Source organism: Engystomops pustulosus, chromosome 6, assembly GCF_040894005.1.
Source record: "Engystomops pustulosus chromosome 6, aEngPut4.maternal, whole genome shotgun sequence".
Classification (NCBI taxonomy): Eukaryota; Metazoa; Chordata; class Amphibia; order Anura; family Leptodactylidae; genus Engystomops; species Engystomops pustulosus.
The window spans coordinates 20,620,443-20,638,464 of record NC_092416.1 but is presented as its reverse complement, the minus strand read 5'-3'; the positions used below and the strand labels follow the sequence as shown (position 1 = coordinate 20,638,464).

Here is an 18,022-nt window from a genome sequence, read left to right as displayed (position 1 = left end):
CAGTTCTTTATTCACTTCAACAGCAGGCAACGGCCTAACATCAACAGCAGCAGGTTCAGCAAGCTGTAAAGCTGGTAAGGGATAGCTGGTCTGTAGGAAAGGTTGCTCATAGCCTGGTAGAAACTTCAGGCTGTGCTGGCAAAGATGGAGCTGAGTCCTGGTGATGGATCTCAACTCTGGGGCTTAGTCTCCTGACTTTCCCAGGGTGTCAGACAGTGACCTGAGACACCTCTGCTTCCTGGTAGTGTGTCTAGATGGCACACTGGACCTGCTTCTCACTCTGGAACTCTTACTGGAACTGACATGTGCTCCAAGACCGGACGGACTATGTGCTCCCGCCCACCATAGGTTTTTATACTCTCCTGGTCAGGAGGAGGCACTTTCCAATCAGCTTCCAGCTTGCTTTACAATAGTACAAAGGATATCAGTGGTTAATAAAATTTTACATGTTAACTCTTGCCTTCCCAGGCAGTGACTTGCAGCTTACAGGCAGAGGGCGCTATTCGCAACAACTACGAAGCCTATAGATTGGCAGGGGTGTTCCACACACTCCAGCGCTGAATCCACTCATAATCAACCCCCATGTGTGCCAGACAGTTATAGCCATTGTTCCTCCTCCCTCCCTTGGGGCAGGGGCGTCACTAGGTCAAAAGATCCGGGGCCCGTGCCCCGAATGTCCCGGTGTCCAGGCGCATTTCCTCAGCACTGTAGTGGAGAACAGAGCCGCCGGCTCTGTTCTCCACTACAGGGAGCAGGAGACGCGATCTCACAGCGTCTCCTGCTTCAAGCAGCTCAGTACAGCTGCCGGGAGCAGGAGACGCCGGGTGATGACGTCACCGCGCCTCAGTGCTGCGAGAAGACAGATGGTAGAGAGAGAGAAGACTTGGGTGAGTATGTTTGTCTTTTTTAATGATACAGTGGAGGGGGAGAGGGCACATTGAGGAGACTGTGGCGACCATTACAGGAGGCTAAGAGGACCTGGGAAGGGAGGGCTGTGGGGGACATGGGAGCTGCAGATGTCATTACAGGGTTTTTTTTGGGGGGGGGACTGTGGGGTACATTACTTGAAGCTGGGGGCATTACAGGGGGCTATGAGGACATAGGGAGGAAGCTGTGGAGGACATAACTTGTGGCTGGGGACATTAAAGGAGGGCTATGAGGACATGGGGGACTTAGGAGGACATTACTTATGACTGGGGGGGAACTTTTTAGAGGGGGCTGTGGGGGACATTGCAGGTGGCTGCGGGGGACATTGGGGCACATTATATGCTGGGTGGCTGTGTGGGCATATTACTTACTGGGGGGCAGTGTGAGGACATTACTTACTGGGGGGCAGTGTGAGGACATTACTTACTGGGGGGCTGTGTGGGCACATTACTTACTGGGGGGCTGTGTGGGCACATTACTTACTGGGGGGCTGTGTGGGGACATTACTTACTGGGGGGCTGTGTGTGGGCACATCACTTACTGGGGGACTGTGTGGGGCACATTACTTACTGGGGGGCTGTGTGAGGCACAATACTTACTGGGGGGCTGTGTGGGCACATTACTTACTGGGGGGCTATGTGAGGACATTACTTACTGGGGGGCTGTGTGGGCACATTACTGTGGGGCTGTGTGGGGACATTACTTGCTGGGGGGCTGTGTGGGGACATTACTTACCGGGGGGCTGTGTGGGGACATTACTTACTGGGGGCTGTGTGGGCACATCACTTACTTGGGGGCTGTGTGGCACATCACTTACTTGGGGGCTGTGTGGGGCAAATTACTTACTGGGGGGGCTGTGGGGGGGACATTTCTTACTGGGGGGCTGTGTGGGCCCATTACTTACTGGGGGGCTGTGTGGGGCACATTATATACTGGGGGGCTGTGTGGGCACATTACTTACTGGGGGGCTGTGTGGGGCACATTACTTACTGGGGGGCTGTTTGGGGGACATTTCTTACTGGGGGGCTGTGCGGGCACATTACTTACTGGGGGGCTGTGTGGGGCACATTATATACTGGGTGGCTGTGTGGGCGCATTACTTACTGGGGGGCAGTGTGTGGGCACATTACTTACTGGGGGGCTTTCTGGGGCACATTACTTACTGGGGGGCTGTGTGAGGCACATTACTTCCTGGGGGGGCTGTGTGGGCACATTACTTACTAGGGGGCTGTGTGGGGCACATTACTTACTGGGGGGCTGTGTGGGGCACATTGCTTACTGGGGGGCTATGTGGGCACATTACTTACTGGGGGGCTGTGTGGAGCACATTACTTACTGGGGGGCTGTGTGGAGAACCTTACTTACTGGGGGGCTGTGTGGGGCACATTACTTGCTGGGGGGCTGTGTGTGGGCACATTATATACTGGGGGGCTGTGTGTGGGCACATTACTTACTGGGGGGCTGTGTGGGGCACATTATATACTGGGGGGCTGTGTGGGCACATTACTTACTGGGGGGCTGTGTGGGCACATTACTTATTGGGGGGCTGTGTGGGGCACATTATATACTGGGGGGCTGTGTGGGCACATTACTTACTGGGGGACAGTGTGGGGCACATTATATACTGGGGGGCTGTGTGGGCACATTACTTACTGGGGGACAGTGTGTGGGCACATTACTTACTGGGGGGCTGTCTGGGGCACATTACTTACTTGGGGGCTGTCTGGGGCACATTACTTACTGGGGGGCTGTGTGGGGCACATTATATACTGGGGGGCTGTGTGGGCACATTACTTACTGGGGGACAGTGTGGGGCACATTATATACTGGGGGGCTGTGTGGGCACATTACTTACTGGGGGACAGTGTGTGGGCACATTACTTACTGGGGGCTGTCTGGGGCACATTACTTACTGGGGGGCTGTCTGGGGCACATTACTTCCTGGGGGGGGGCTGTGTGAGGCACATTTCTTCCTGGGGGGCTGTGTGGGGCACATTACTTACTGGGGGGGGGGGGCTGTGTGGGCACATTACTCACTGGGGGGCTGTGTGAGGCACATTACTTACTGGGGGGCTGTATGGGGCATATTACTTTCTGGGGGGGCTGTGTGGGCAAATTACTCACTGGGGGGCTGTGTGGGGCACGTTACCTACTGTGCGGGGGGCTGTGTGGGGGACATTTCTTGGAGCGTGTTCACACATGGCACTAGGACAGGCCTCGGTTTGATCTCATTTGCTTTTCCAGTAATACACAAGTGATGGGTAACACGCTCCTGGTTTTGTTTAAATGCAAGACAATTGTGTGAGCGCAGCCTTTGAAGTATGTGGGGAGATTGTTAGGGGCGGCAGCAGGATAACACTGCCAGGGAACAAAGATGTAGGGACAATGAGGAACATAAGATGTGGTGATGCCTAATGGAGAAGATGGAGGACGCGTCACCTGCAGTCACTGGATGTAACCAGTAGGGATTTCTCCTGTGTGTCTGTAGCTGTATATACCAGAAGTAACCTTGTTATTGGCACAAGCACATGTGAGGGGGTTATGTACAGGAGGGGGCATTACTGTAAGAGCGCTACATATGTATTGGGGCCCGTGCCCCGAATCTTTTACCACCCTAGCAACGCCCCTGCCTTGGGGGCAGTTTTATTTCTACAAGAACTTGTGTAATCCCTTGACATCCATCTAATAGACACTACACACCAGGAGATGACATGGGAAGAAGATTATCTCTTTGTCATTAGATCTTTCTGTACTTGATACTAATATACATCAGGATAATAATCTCATATGTTTAAATTAAAGCTTTCAAAATGACCCATTTGCTCCTCCTCTACAGAGGGAATTTCTGGTTAGGACTTTGACTTTCATTCTAGAAAATAACTATTTTATCTAAGCAAAAAATGAAATCTTATCCAGCCCTCGTTCTTTGGTTAAAAAATTCATCTCTTTAATATTTTCATTTAAAAATTGTCTATAGTCCTACAGGCCTGCATCACATACGAAATATCTTCTAAAACTATCTTTGTATCGGACCTACGCGTTTCGGACAAAAAGGAATACTCCTCAGTCCTTATTCATGGTCAGGTTTGCAGCTATACAGCCGCTAACCAAATACCTATTCACAATGTGAAGTGATCGGACTTTCCCCCCTATGTGGGAGGTGCTCAAGAAGTATTGCACCTAAAATAACATTAATACCACTATATATACCACTATGAGTGCGCTTATTTAGTCCTTGTGGTTGTCTTCTTCCCATTTATAGTATCACAGAGAACATCACGGAGACATACTCTGTCTCCTCCCCAGAACATGTAGTTCATCTATGGTTTATCACTGTTGATGTAGATTTACCAATGACAGTGAGCAGCACGCAGGCCCGGCGCCAGCACCCGGCTTACTCGGGCGAGTGCCGGGGCCCCGGGGTGCTGGAGGGGCCCACTCGGGGCTCCCGGATCAATTGTACCAATTGTCGCTTTAAGCACTGGTACAAATGATCCCCTTCCGGCTGGTGTTGTTTTCTGCCTCTATGCTGCGCTCCCAACTAATCCGAAACTCACCTGTCCTCATTCCCCCGAAGCTGCGCTCTGCACGGTATGCGACAGCTCTGAAGCTGGCGCACATGATGATGTCATCGAATCACTTGTGTGACAGCTTCAGAGTCGGCCCGTATAGTGGCCGCATGCCGAAGAAAGATGGCGGCTGTTCCTGTGCTGCTTCGGGGAAATGAGGAAAGGTGAGTTTTTTCTTACCCGGAGGGGAGGTCGGTATAGCTGGAGGGGGAGGGGGGCAGTGTGTCTAGAGGGGGAGCAGTGAGTCTACTGGAGGGCGGTCCATGACGGGGCCCACTGAGGCTCTATTGCCCAGGGGCCAACTAAAACCTGGAGCCGGCCCTGGCAGCAAATAAAATCTGTCATCAGAGTATAAATAATTATTTTTTAACAAGAAATCTGTGACAGTTCCTAGATATTGGTTTAAATCATCCAAATAATCAGCGTAGTTACGCAAACCATCTTCCAAAGCTATTAACGTACGGCTGTAACACCTGGTCCCCGTTCACCGTCCTAGACCAACGAGGAACTTTGTCTTTGACTTTGCAAAATCTTAGAATATCAAGGATGATATATATTGTCCATTTATTACTCATTATTGTACATGATTACACAATGGGGGTCATTTACTAAGGGCCCGATTCGCGTTTTCCTGACGTGTAACCAGAATATTTCCGATTTGCGTCGATTTTCCATGAATTGCCCCGGGACTTGCGGCGCATCGGCGCTGGCATGCACGCGACGGAAATCGGGGGCCGTGGCCGAATGAAAACCGGAAAAACCGCCGCATTTAAAAAAAAAAAAAAAGTATTGCGGGACTCGCGCTTTCCTTCACTTGGTCCGGCTTGGTGAAGATCAGTGCATTCCGGGGAACTTCAACGCAGCAGCGACACCTGGTGGACGTCGGAGGAACTACCTTAGTGAATCCCGGCCGGACCCGAATCCACCGTAGAGAACGCGCCGCTGGATCGGGAATGGACCGGGTAAGTAAATCTGCCCCAGTATGACATAGACTCATAAAAATGTATACTTTAGCTGTTTCAATTCAATAGCCTAAGTGTCAGCAACTAATACAAGGCAGGAGTGAGGCGCCAAACCACATTACCGGACATCACGTTCTGATGTCTGATTCTAAATGAGGAATCATTACGCAGGGTTAGTTATTATAGTGATTGCGGCCGAAAAATCAATTGTGTTGTTTTAAAGTTTTTTATTAATACCCTTTGATGATCACTGTTTAGTGTGTATAAAATGCTGTGAATTTTCTGTTTCATGCATAACATCATGTCTGACGAAGAGAACTAGTATTCTCAAAAGCTCCACCATCAAATATACTCAGTCAGCCTCAAAAAGGTATGGCCTGCTTTCTTCACTCTTCTTCTGCTCTCCATGGCTATACATACACAGTACAAATCTACACTTATAGCCCTTCCCACAGAGCAGATCATGTGACCACAGGAGGAAGTTCCAGGAGATGCTGCAATGCTAAGCACCAGCCACCAGAGGGAGTTTAGCAAGCAATCCTCATATTTGCCACAAGAGGGAGTCAAAATGCAGAATCATGACAGTAAGCAATCTGCATACTTGCCACTAGAGGGAGATAGAATGCAGAATCATGACAGTAAGCAACGTGCCACTTGTCACAGTGGTGCACCGGCCGGGCCGTGCACATGGAGCTGTCGGGGACCTATAGCCGGCATAAAGAAAGAAGAAAGAATAGAAGAATTTTACCGCCCTGACTAACAATGCCTGCTGATAAAGGGTTACAAGTCCTTCCCATATCACCTACAATTAGCTGACAGTAGGGCACTGACAAATAATTGCAGTCGTTTTTCTGATATGCAAATTAGTTTTTCTGACTCGTGTCTTCTGGCTTTGACGCTTCTGTCTCCTGCCGCTGCCAGTGAACCACACCCCATTATTTTGAGATGACAGCTCTGCTTTGTGTTACATTCATGGTTTGGCTACAGAAAAAAGGGGAATGCTAAAGCGTTCACAGGGGGGATGTAACAATGTGTCTCAGGCTCCGCCAGTTTCTAGCTGGTAAACACTAGCCTTTTGCTGCGCCAGACTTATCACTGTGATGGATTCTGGTGCAGGATAAGACAGTTGTTTCCTACTTTAGACCTACTTTTAGTTGGTCTTAACTGTGCGCCAGAATTTTGGGCGCACGGTCAATTTTCTATAAGTCATACCCCTTTCTCGTGAGGCCACGCCCATTTCCCGACGCCCATGCCCCATTAGCCAGACAAGTCAAAAAAGTGCCAAAAAAAGGTCTAAAAGCCTTGATAAATGTGGTGCGAGGCATTTTAGACTGTATTTTTGGCGCAAACCAACAGAATTGTGGCGCAAGTGCGTTTATAAATCCCCCCATAGGGTTACACTGTGCAGTTTTTTTGAGTATTGTCATAAGCGTGTCTGCTCACCAGGGGTAGTTATGCTAAAAACATAACTATTCTGAAGACATATCAGTGGGGGTTTCGCTGGCCTGGGTCCGCTACTCTCCTGGGATCCCTCTATGGATCGGTTACAAGTTGCTTTATGAAGAAGAAATGGAGAATCCACAGCGCTCCTCGGCCCCTTAAGTCGGTTTGCACTTTATAAAACCCCACTTGGATGTATGGTCTAACTCTATTTTATATTTTGTATAGTAAAATGATATAAAACAAAAGTATAAAAACAATAAAAAGAATGTAATCTTATAGCTTGTCAGGATCAGGGGTAGTGAACCCCCACCAGAGCCCGCCGCAAAGCAGGTTGGACCTGCAAAGGCGTGGTACCACCAGGTCGCTCCACCGTTGAGAATTTGTCCGCGGTGGCAGCCAAGGCGACGTACAGAATCATAAGGCATACTCGTGGTCGAGGACAGGCAAGAGGTCAGGACAAGCAGCACAGGATCAGAGTCGGGGACAAGGCAGGAGGTCAGTACAGGCAGCACGGGATCAGAGTCAGGGACGTAGCAGAGGTTCAGGACAGGCAGCACAGGAGCGAGGTCAGGACCGGAATCAAAGTCACAACCGGAAATCAGGGCATCACACAAGCTTTCTCTAAGGCTATGATGCATAAAGATTTATCAGGGCAGGTAGCTGGCCAGTGGCAATTGTCGGCGCACTGCCCCTTTAAATTTTACAGAGCTGGTTTGCGCAGGCCTAAGGAGACTGGAAGGCCACCGCATCGGAGCTCGGGCATCGCGGTGACGCTGCTGGAGCCGGGAAAGGTGAGTTCCTCGCTGGGGCACATGGAGGTACACGGGGGCGATTGCAACCCGGGATATGGGTTGCAGGGGCAACAGAGACATGGCTACAAGTTTCACAATCTTTTCCTTTGCCTCTGTATCAAGCTGATATAAAAGATAAAAGTGCACTAGTCCTTCTGGCGTCCATCCATCGATAGAAAAAAATAATTGGTGTCATCTCAGTTTGATGATGTCATTACTGCTGTTGGTTTCATACATTATGGGGCAGATTTACTTACCCGGTCCATTCGCGATCCAGAAGCGGGTTCTCCGACGCTGATTCGGGTCTTCCAGCGATTCACTAAGGTAGTGCGCCCGATGTCCACCAGGTGTCGCTGCTGCGCTGAAGTCCGTCGGAGTTCACTGGAGTTCACCAAGCTATCCTGGGTGTAGGTAATTAGGTGTCAAGCGACACATTTTTTGTAAAATACGGCGGTATTTTCCGAATCCATTGGGTTTTCTGACGGCCACTCCCTACAATTTCCGTCGCGTGCATGGCGCCACAATTCGATCACGTGCGCCAAAAACCCGGGGCAATTCGGCGCACATCGGTAATTTCCGTGAAAACCCAATGAAAAAATGTGATTCGCGCCCTTAGTAAATGACCCCCATTGTATCTATGTCGGTGTCTCCTGTTTCAGGATAATAATTATAATAATAATCTTTATTTCTATAGCGCCATCAAATTCTGTAGCTTTACAAATCATAGGGGACATATACAGATATATTACATTACACAGAACAACCAGGAGTGAGGGCCCTGATCACAAGAGATTACAGTCTATGAGGATGAGGGGGTGACACAAGAACTTACAGTCTATGAGGGTGAGGGGGTGACACAAGAACTTACAGTCTATGAGGGTGAGGGGGTGACACAAGAGCTTACAGTCTATGAGGATGAGGGGGTGACACAAGAGCTTACAGTCTATAAGGATGAGGGGGTGACACAGGAGCTTACAGTCTATGAGGATGAGTGGGTGACACAAGAGCTTACAGTCTATGAGGAAGAGGGGGTGACACAAGAGCTTACAGTCTATGAGGATGAGGGGTAACACAAGAGCTTACAGACTATGAGGATGAGAGGGTGACACAAGAGCTTACAGTCTACGAGGATGAGGGGGTGACACAAGAGCTTACAGTCTATGAGGATAAGGGGGGGACACAAGAGCTTACAGTCTATGAGGATGAGGGCGTGACACAAGAGCTTACAGTCTATGAGGATGAGGGGGTGACACAAGAGCTTACAGTCTATGAGGATGAGGGGGTGACACAAGAGCTTACAGTCTATGAGGGGGTGACACAAGAGCTTACAGTCTATGAGGATGAGGGGGTGACACAAGAGCTTACAGTCTATGAGGGGGTGACACAAGAGCTTACAGTCTATGAGGATGAGGGGGTAACACAAGAGCTAACAGTCTATGAGGATGAGGGGGTGACACAAGAGCTTACAGTCTATGAGGATGAGGGGGTGACACAAGAGCTTACAGTCTATGAGGATGAGGGGGGACACAAGAGCTTACAGTCTATAAGGGGGTGACACAAGAGCTTACAGTCTATGAGGATGAGGGGGTAACACAAGAGCTAACAGTCTATGAGGATGAGGGGGTGACACAAGAGCTTACAGTCTATGAGGGGGTGACACAAGAGCTTACAGTCTATGAGGGGGTGACACAAGAGCTAACAGTCTATGAGGATGAGGGGGGTAACACAAGAGCTAACAGTCTATGAGGATGAGGGGGGTGACACAAGAGCTAACAGTCTATGAGGATGAGGGGGGTAACACAAGAGCTTACAGTCTATGAGGATGAGGGGGGACACAAGAGCTTACAGTCTATGAGGATGTGGGGGTAAAACAAGAGCTTACAGTCTATGAGGATGAGGGGGTGACACAAGAGCTTACACTCTATGAGGATGAGGGGGGTGACACAAGAGCTTACAGTCTATGAGGATGAGGGGGGACACAAGAGCTTACAGTCTATGAGGATGAGGGGGTGACACAAGAGCTTACACTCTATGAGGATGTGGGGGATGACACAAGAGCTTACAGTCTATGAGGATGAGGGGGACACAAGAGCTTACAGTCTATGAGGATGAGGGGGTGATACAAGAGCTTACAGTCTATGAGGATGAGGGGGGACACAAGAGCTTACAGTCTATGAGGATGAGGGGGTGACACAAGAGCTTACAGTCTATGAGGGGGTGACACAAGAGCTTACAGTCTATGAGGATGAGGGGGTAACACAAGAGCTAACAGTCTATGAGGATGAGGGGAGGACACAAGAGCTTACAGTCTATGAGGATGAGGGGGGACACAAGAGCTTACAGTCTATGAGGATGAGGGGGTGACACAAGAGCTTACAGTCTATGAGGATGAGGGGGGACACAAGAGCTTACAGTCTATGAGGATGAGGGGGGGACACAAGAGGTTACAGTCTATGAGGATGAGGGTGACACAAGAGCTACAGTCTATGAGGCTGAGGGGGTGACACAAGAGCTTACAGTCTATGAGGATGAGGGGGTGACACAAGAGCTTACAGTCTATGAGGATGAGGGGGGACACAAGAGCTTACAGTCTATGAGGATGAGGGGGTGACACAAGAGCTTACAGTCTATGAGGATGAGGGGGGACACAAGAGCTTACAGTCTATGAGGATGAGGGGGTGACACAAGAGCTTACAGTCTATGAGGATGAGGGGGTGACACAAGAGCTTACAGTCTATGAGGATGTGGGGGTAAAACAAGAGCTTACAGTCTATGAGGATGAGGGGGTGACACAAGAGCTTACACTCTATGAGGATGAGGGGGGTGACACAAGAGCTTACAGTCTATGAGGATGAGGGGGGACACAAGAGCTTACAGTCTATGAGGATGAGGGGGTGACACAAGAGCTTACACTCTATGAGGATGTGGGGGATGACACAAGAGCTTACAGTCTATGAGGATGAGGGGGACACAAGAGCTTACAGTCTATGAGGATGAGGGGGTGATACAAGAGCTTACAGTCTATGAGGATGAGGGGGGACACAAGAGCTTACAGTCTATGAGGATGAGGGGGTGACACAAGAGCTTACAGTCTATGAGGGGGTGACACAAGAGCTTACAGTCTATGAGGATGAGGGGGTAACACAAGAGCTAACAGTCTATGAGGATGAGGGGAGGACACAAGAGCTTACAGTCTATGAGGATGAGGGGGGACACAAGAGCTTACAGTCTATGAGGATGAGGGGGTGACACAAGAGCTTACAGTCTATGAGGATGAGGGGGGACACAAGAGCTTACAGTCTATGAGGATGAGGGGGGGACACAAGAGGTTACAGTCTATGAGGATGAGGGTGACACAAGAGCTACAGTCTATGAGGCTGAGGGGGTGACACAAGAGCTTACAGTCTATGAGGATGAGGGGGTGACACAAGAGCTTACAGTCTATGAGGATGAGGGGGGACACAAGAGCTTACAGTCTATGAGGATGAGGGGGTGACACAAGAGCTTACAGTCTATGAGGATGTGGGGGTGACACTAGAGGTATAAGAGGTTGTATAATGGTCCAGTCACTTTTTATAAGGGAACAATGTAAAATAATTTAATAAATAAAAATTCTGCTGCTTGAACCAGTCATCAGCCGCATCTTATTTACAGGTTACAGAGAGACAGTCACTAGTGTTCTGGAGACCAAAACTGCTGATGGTCTGTCCAATGGGGGCAGTATAGAGGGAGAAGAGGAGAGGACCTAGGACTGAGCCCCGAGGAACCCTGACACTGAGAGGAGAGGACCTAGGACTGAGCCCTGAGGAACTCCGGCACTGAGAGGAGAGGACCTAGGACTGAGCCCTGAGGAACCTCGACACTGAGAGGAGAGGACCTAGGACTGAGCCCTGAGGAACCCTGACACTGAGAGGAGAGGACCTAGGACTGAGCCCTGAGGAACCCCGACACTGAGAGGAGAGGACCTAGGACTGAGCCCAGAGGAACCCTGACACTGAGAGGAGAGGACCTAGGACTGAGCCCTGAGGAACCCCAACACTGAGAGGAGAGGACCTAGGACTGAGCCCTGAGGAACCCCGACACTGAGAGGAGAGGACCTAGGTCTGAGCCCTGAGGAACCCTGACACTGAGAGGAGAGGACCTAGGACTGAGCCCTGAGGAACCTCGACACTGAGAGGAGAGGACCTAGGACTGAGCCCTGAGGAACCCTGACACTGAGAGGAGAGGACCTAGGACTGAGCCCTGAGGAACCCCGACACTGAGAGGAGAGGACCTAGGACTGAGCCCTGAGGAACCCCGACACTGAGAGGAGAGGACCTAGGACTGAGCCCTGAGGAACCCCGACACTGAGAGGAGAGGACCTAGGACTGAGCCCTGAGGAGCCCCGACACTGAGAGGAGAGGACCTAGGACTGAGCCCTGAGGAACCCGACACTGAGAGGAGAGGACCTAGGACTGAGCCCTGAGGAACCCCGACACTGAGAGGAGAGGACCTAGGACTGAGCCCTGAGGAGCCCCGACACTGAGAGGAGAGGACCTAGGACTGAGCCCTGAGGAACCCGACACTGAGAGGAGAGGACCTAGGACTGAGCCCTGAGGACCCCCGACACTGAGAGGAGAGGACCTAGGACTGAGCCCTGAGGAACCCCGACACTGAGAGGAGAAGAGAAAGATCCAGAAAAGGAGAAAAGTGCAGTCAGAGAGATAGGAGGAAAACCAAGAGAGTGCAGGGTCCTTCAGATCAATGGAGTGAAGCCCCTGAGGAGGAGCTGGTGGTCCACAGTATCGAACGCTGCCGATAGATCCAGGAGAATGAGGAGGGAATAGTCACCTTTGGATTTTGAGTGAGGAGATTATTACATTGGAGACTTTAGACAGAGCAGTTTCAGTGGAGAACATAGAGCGGAAACCAGATTGTAGGGGGTCAGGGAGGGAGTTATAGAGAGATAGCGGGTCATAGAGAATAGACCAAGCGTTCCAGGAGTTTGGAGATGAAAGGGAGATTAGAGACTGGTCGGTAGTTAGTAGCACTGGATGGGTCCAGTGAAGGTTTCTTTAGTAAAGGGGTAACAACAGCCAAATGCATGAAAGAAGAGGGGACGACACCAGAAGAGAGAGAGAGGTTGAAGATTTTAGTGAGGTGAGAAGTGACTGCTGGGGGGAGAGACTGTACCAGATGTGAGGGGATGGGGTCACTGATGCAGGTAGTGGGGCGAGCAGAGGAAAGGAGCCTGGACACTTCTTCCTCTGTGACCGGCTCAAAGGAAGGGAGTGAACAAGATAAGGCACCGGAGGGAAGGGGATTGGAGGGGTGGGAGGATTGAGCAATTATTTCCTGCTGAATGCAGTCAATTAAAGTAGGTGGCCAGATCTTCAGCCCCAAGGTCTGTGACCGGTGGCTGCACCTTTGGTGTTAGTAAGGAGTGAAGAGCATCAAAGAGCCTTTTGGGGAAGAGCCCTTTAGTGAGGGGCAGGGCAGAGTTATAAGTTTTTAGCATAAGTTTGAAGTGTAGAAAGTCTGCAGATGTGCACGATTTTCTCCACAGAAGTTCGGCAATCCTGGAGCACTGCCGAAGGAAACAAGTTTGTTCGGTGTGCCAAGGTTGTCTGCGTGTGTTTTGAAAATTTCGGATAGTGAGTGGTGCCATCTCATCTAGGGCGCTTCTGACAGTGTGATTATAGTGGTTAGTAGCCAGGTTAGGACAGGTGAGAGAGGAGATGGGGGACAGTGCAGACTGTAAGGTTTCTGTGAGTTGATGAGTATCTATCGCATGTGGGTTCTGGTATGGATGATGGGTGGAAGGATTCTGAGAAGGTGAAGGATTATTGAAAGTAAAAGAAAGGAGGTTATGGTCTAAAAGTGGAAAGGAGGAATTAAATAAATGTATTCTTTAATTAAATAAATAAATTCTTTATTCCTTACAACTTCCTATTAAGTAAAAGGGTCTTACAAAGGCGGAATGATTATAAAATCTATAAAAATAAAAGGATCCTGCAGATGTTATATTATCGGGTCTCATCATAGACTGTTTATTGGGATCTTTGTCTCCCTCTGGGGGATATTTTGAGGTATTGAAAGGGCGAAAGGTGAATGTCAAGATTTCTCCAACTTCGGATCGCGAGCGGAGTCAAATTGAAAATGTGTAGTGTGTTCTGTTCTATCGGTGTTCTATCGCCTACAAGATTTAGGGGATCGGGCATCTATTTCTTTTTTGGGAAGGTAAGTGATCAATTCACAGATGTTTTATTCTGAAAATTCCAGTGGAGTACAGCAGCAATCCTTCTATGAGGACCTCTGTCTCCATCTAGTGGATATTTCTCAGTACTGCACAGTGACAAGCGATGACGTAGATGACAAAGTCTGATTTACATGTAAGATATTGTTTAATCTGAAATGTTGCTCCTGTGGATTGGGAGATGATATTATTAATTATATTATATTATAGTATATTATATTATATGTGTGATCTCTTTGCAACATTCACATCCCTTTGGTTTGCATCTAAACGCTCTATTTGTTTTTTCCGTTTTTCCTGATGGAAGTATTTTTTGAAAGGGATTTCTATTTGTAGAATTTGTGATTGCAATTTTTCTCAGGGCTAAAAGATTCTTTAGAGTTTGTCCTCTCCTGTATATAATTTTAGTTTTTTCTGGTATCGTGGGACCTAATATTGAGTTTTTTTTATGGTTTCCCAGTAATCGAAATAATATCACCTCTCTATCCACAGGAACAACATGTGTTACATTCATGCCATCTGACTACAGTGAAGTCCTCTAAGGTTCTTTAGCCTCCTAACATTCGCAAACTGTACCCATATTATAGTACACTGTATGCATCTGATCACATGAAATCACAGCATCCTCCATGTCATCAGATACATACATGAGGAACATTTTATGTCAATGTAAAAGCTACAGGACCTTTAATCACATCACCCTGGTCACATGACATGAACTGCTGAATAGAAAGAAGGCATGGGGAGGAGTAGATGGGAGGGGCCAACTGAGCAAGACACGCCCCTTCAGATTTCAAATAATATAAGATAAAATTGATTTATAGGGATGTGAGGGAAACAATTTTTAGCTAATAGAAAGGTGTCAGTTAGTAAAGAGGTCTCTACAGGAACCTGTCACTACCTGTATACGTGCAAATGGGGTTACAGGTTTCCTTTTTAGCCGTAGCTACAGGTTCCTTTTGTTTTAATTACAGATCTGTATATGAGGCTTCAGACAAAGATTAATAAAAAGGATAAGAACAATTTTATTTGCGTTAGATGCATCTCCAGAACATTGGAGGAGGTCCCTGTATACGTGGACAGTGTGATGGAGTATTGTAGGAGTATTGTAGTAGTTAGTACTTGGGGCAGTCCTTGGGTAGGACGCATCTCTTGGAGCCAAGCGCCGCAGGCACATATCCGGGGAGGCAGAAGCAGCCTGGTAAACACCTTTGTGCACAATCTTCTACCGGGTCTTCGGGCTTCCTGCAGGCCTTTCCGCAGTCATTGCCACATTCATAATATGTGGTGTTCCCCCCGGTGCAGCAGGATTCATTTTCCACACATTTTCCGGTTTCATCAACTACAGTGCCTTTCTTACACAGACATCCTTCTACACAAATTCTAGGGCACGGAGGAGAAAAGTTCTTACAGGTCGGTGGACAGTGGGCGTAACAATTTGTATATTCTTTACCCTCTTCACAGATTACTACAAGAAGTAAGAAATGAGGAGAATTAGAATTTAATTAAAAACGTGCAACACATTTCATGAATCTGGCGCCCCCTGCACACTCCACAGGCAAACTGCACCTAGTGCACTTTGTGCTATTTTTGATAAATGTGGCCCATTATGTTTTGATACAATGGGGCACATTTACTTACCCGGTCCAGTCGCGATCCAGTGGCTGGTTCTCCGACGCTGATTCGGGTCCGTCCGGAATTCACTAAGGTAGTGCGCCCGATGTCCACCAGGTGTCGCTGCTGCGCTGAAGTCCCCTGGAGTTCGCTGGAGTTCACTATCCTATCCTGGGTGCAGGTAAGCACGTGTCAAGCGACACGTTTAAAAAAAAAAATTCAGCATTTTTTTTCTGAATCTGTCGAGTTTTCCGACGGCCACGCCCCCCGATTTCCATCGCATGCATGCCAGCGCTGATGCGCCACAATCCGATTGCGTGCCCCAAAAACCTGGGGCAATTCAGGGAAAAACGGCGCAAATCTGTAATATTTGGGAAACCTGACCAAAAATAGCGATTCGGGCCCTTAGTAAATGACCCCCAATGTATACTATCACATGGAGTAAAATCTGAATACAATGAACACATCTTTATGGACATAAATCCTTACTCTTTGGGTCTTGTGCTGTTACCACCAGGAGGAACAGACCTGCAAGATAAAAGACAAATGCAAAATCCTGTTGTAAAAAGGCAAAAATCCTCATAACATGTACAATGAGAGGGTTAAACCTGAGGACATAGGACATAAGATAAAATGTATTGGGATAAACTGAGGGTAGGTAAGTGTCCTCTATATTACATCCCTCCCTCTATATCCTGGATGTATTTGTCCTATAATGATCAGGCAGAGGGTAGAGATGAGATTACATTACCCATATAGGACCAGACATTCACTGTATCAGTTCCCATTTAGGGTCATACACTGGACCACATATCTCCTGTTACTGTAAGTCAGCTATGGCAGAGTTATGTATATAGCAATATCATAGGCTGCCCTTATGTGGGTATCTTAAACTTGAAAACAATAAAGATTTGGATAAAAGAGACTTGGTTTAGTTGACAATTTGCGCTTTACATTGTGCTGAGACTTCATGCTCTGAGAGGGGGGAGAGAGCTGAAGTATTCAAAGCTACACAGACTGCGCGTTGTATCCCAAACTAAGACTTTTCTACAAGTATATATTATTATGTTACCTATTATGACACTTATTTACATTTTTTACTAGGATATTCAATGTCATTATTGCAATAAAAGTAATTTGTATATACACTATATTATGGAAAAAAAAATATAGAAACTCACTCAGGGATGACAGCAGCACCACAACGGCTCGGGCCATGTTCAGCGACAAAGAACAGATTTTTTCCTGTAAATTTTTAATGGATTTAATTTGAGTCACAAACTTTTATCTGAGATGAATCTTTTCTGTATCCTAAATCCACTTACACTCCCACCTCTATTTAAGAATATTGGTGAAATCAATAGACATGTCTGAGTTTTGACTCAGCTGCGCGCCCTCGTCCGGCGATCCTGCCGTCTGCACATGCGCAGAAGAGCAGGCCCGCGCCTGTTTCGGAGCAGTGACCGCGCAGGCGCGGGCCTGCTCTACTGCGCATGCGCAGACGGCAGGATTGCTGGACGAGGGCGCGCAGCTACGCGGAGCTGTGCGCCGAAGATGGATGAGTAGGAGAGGAAAAGAGGCTACCGGGGCGTGGAGTAGCCGCCTCGTGTAACCTCAGATAACCCCTTAAAAGGGCTATCCTCACGTCCCATTGATCCACCTACCACCGAATCTACCTTTATAGGTAGATTTGTGGTGGTAGGTTCCCTTTAAATTCTTATCCCCAGAGTAAATCTGCAAAATGACCACTAGATGCCCTCAGAGTACATCCACACTGATGCAGGAACCAACCTAATTTTGATCCCGTCAGGCCACCTTACTTGTAGTTTCAAGAACTACCCCATGTTTGTAGTTCCCGACTCCCCTTGTACAGCTATAGCCATGCCAGTGGATCCATACTTGGTCCGTCAGGGCCTCCGTAGTTGTAGTTCCAAGGGCAGCATCATTTTTGTAGTCCTAGGACTCTGATCTAATCATGCTGAATAAGTAATCATATTTATGTGATAAATGCCATGTATTTCACCTGCTAATACTTGATTTTATTTTTAACCTATTTTAACTTGTTGTAAGTAACGGTTTTGATGTCGCCACTGGCCCGCCTGTCCCCATGCGGTTCTGGGCCGGAAGTCTCACTGTTGGACTTCCTGTTTGTTTGTTTGTTTGTTTGATAGATCCCTGTCATCTATAAATGTCAAGCAGCTAATTGTATGTCTAGGAATCTGAGGAAGCGCTAAGTCCTAGCGCGAAACGCGTTATTCCAATTTTTAATTGTAAGAACCTTTTATTGTTTTATCGCCATTTATGGCTTAAAAAAAAATTTAAAAAGCCTTTTTTAAGGAAAAGCTTCCGAGTAAGTCAGCGCCTGTCTCATGTCCCAAAACTTGGGGAGAACATCAACGCACCCCATTCGGATGCTTTTGAATTCTTAGAAAGAAGACCCCCCCATGAGTAACTAATGGATGTGGCTGAATCAGTGGTTCA

At 48.2% G+C, this 18,022-nt stretch overlaps 1 long non-coding RNA gene across 1 annotated transcript; it reads right to left on the bottom strand.

Annotated features, from left to right (window-relative positions):
- Positions 1–14,928: 14,928 nt before the first annotated feature.
- LOC140065573 (uncharacterized) lies at positions 14,929–16,368 on the bottom strand. Its single transcript, XR_011847957.1, has 2 exons — positions 16,031–16,368; positions 14,929–15,395 (listed from the first exon to the last, which is right to left on the bottom strand). It is a non-coding gene; the product is annotated as an uncharacterized lncRNA (long non-coding RNA).
- Positions 16,369–18,022: the final 1,654 nt, after the last annotated feature.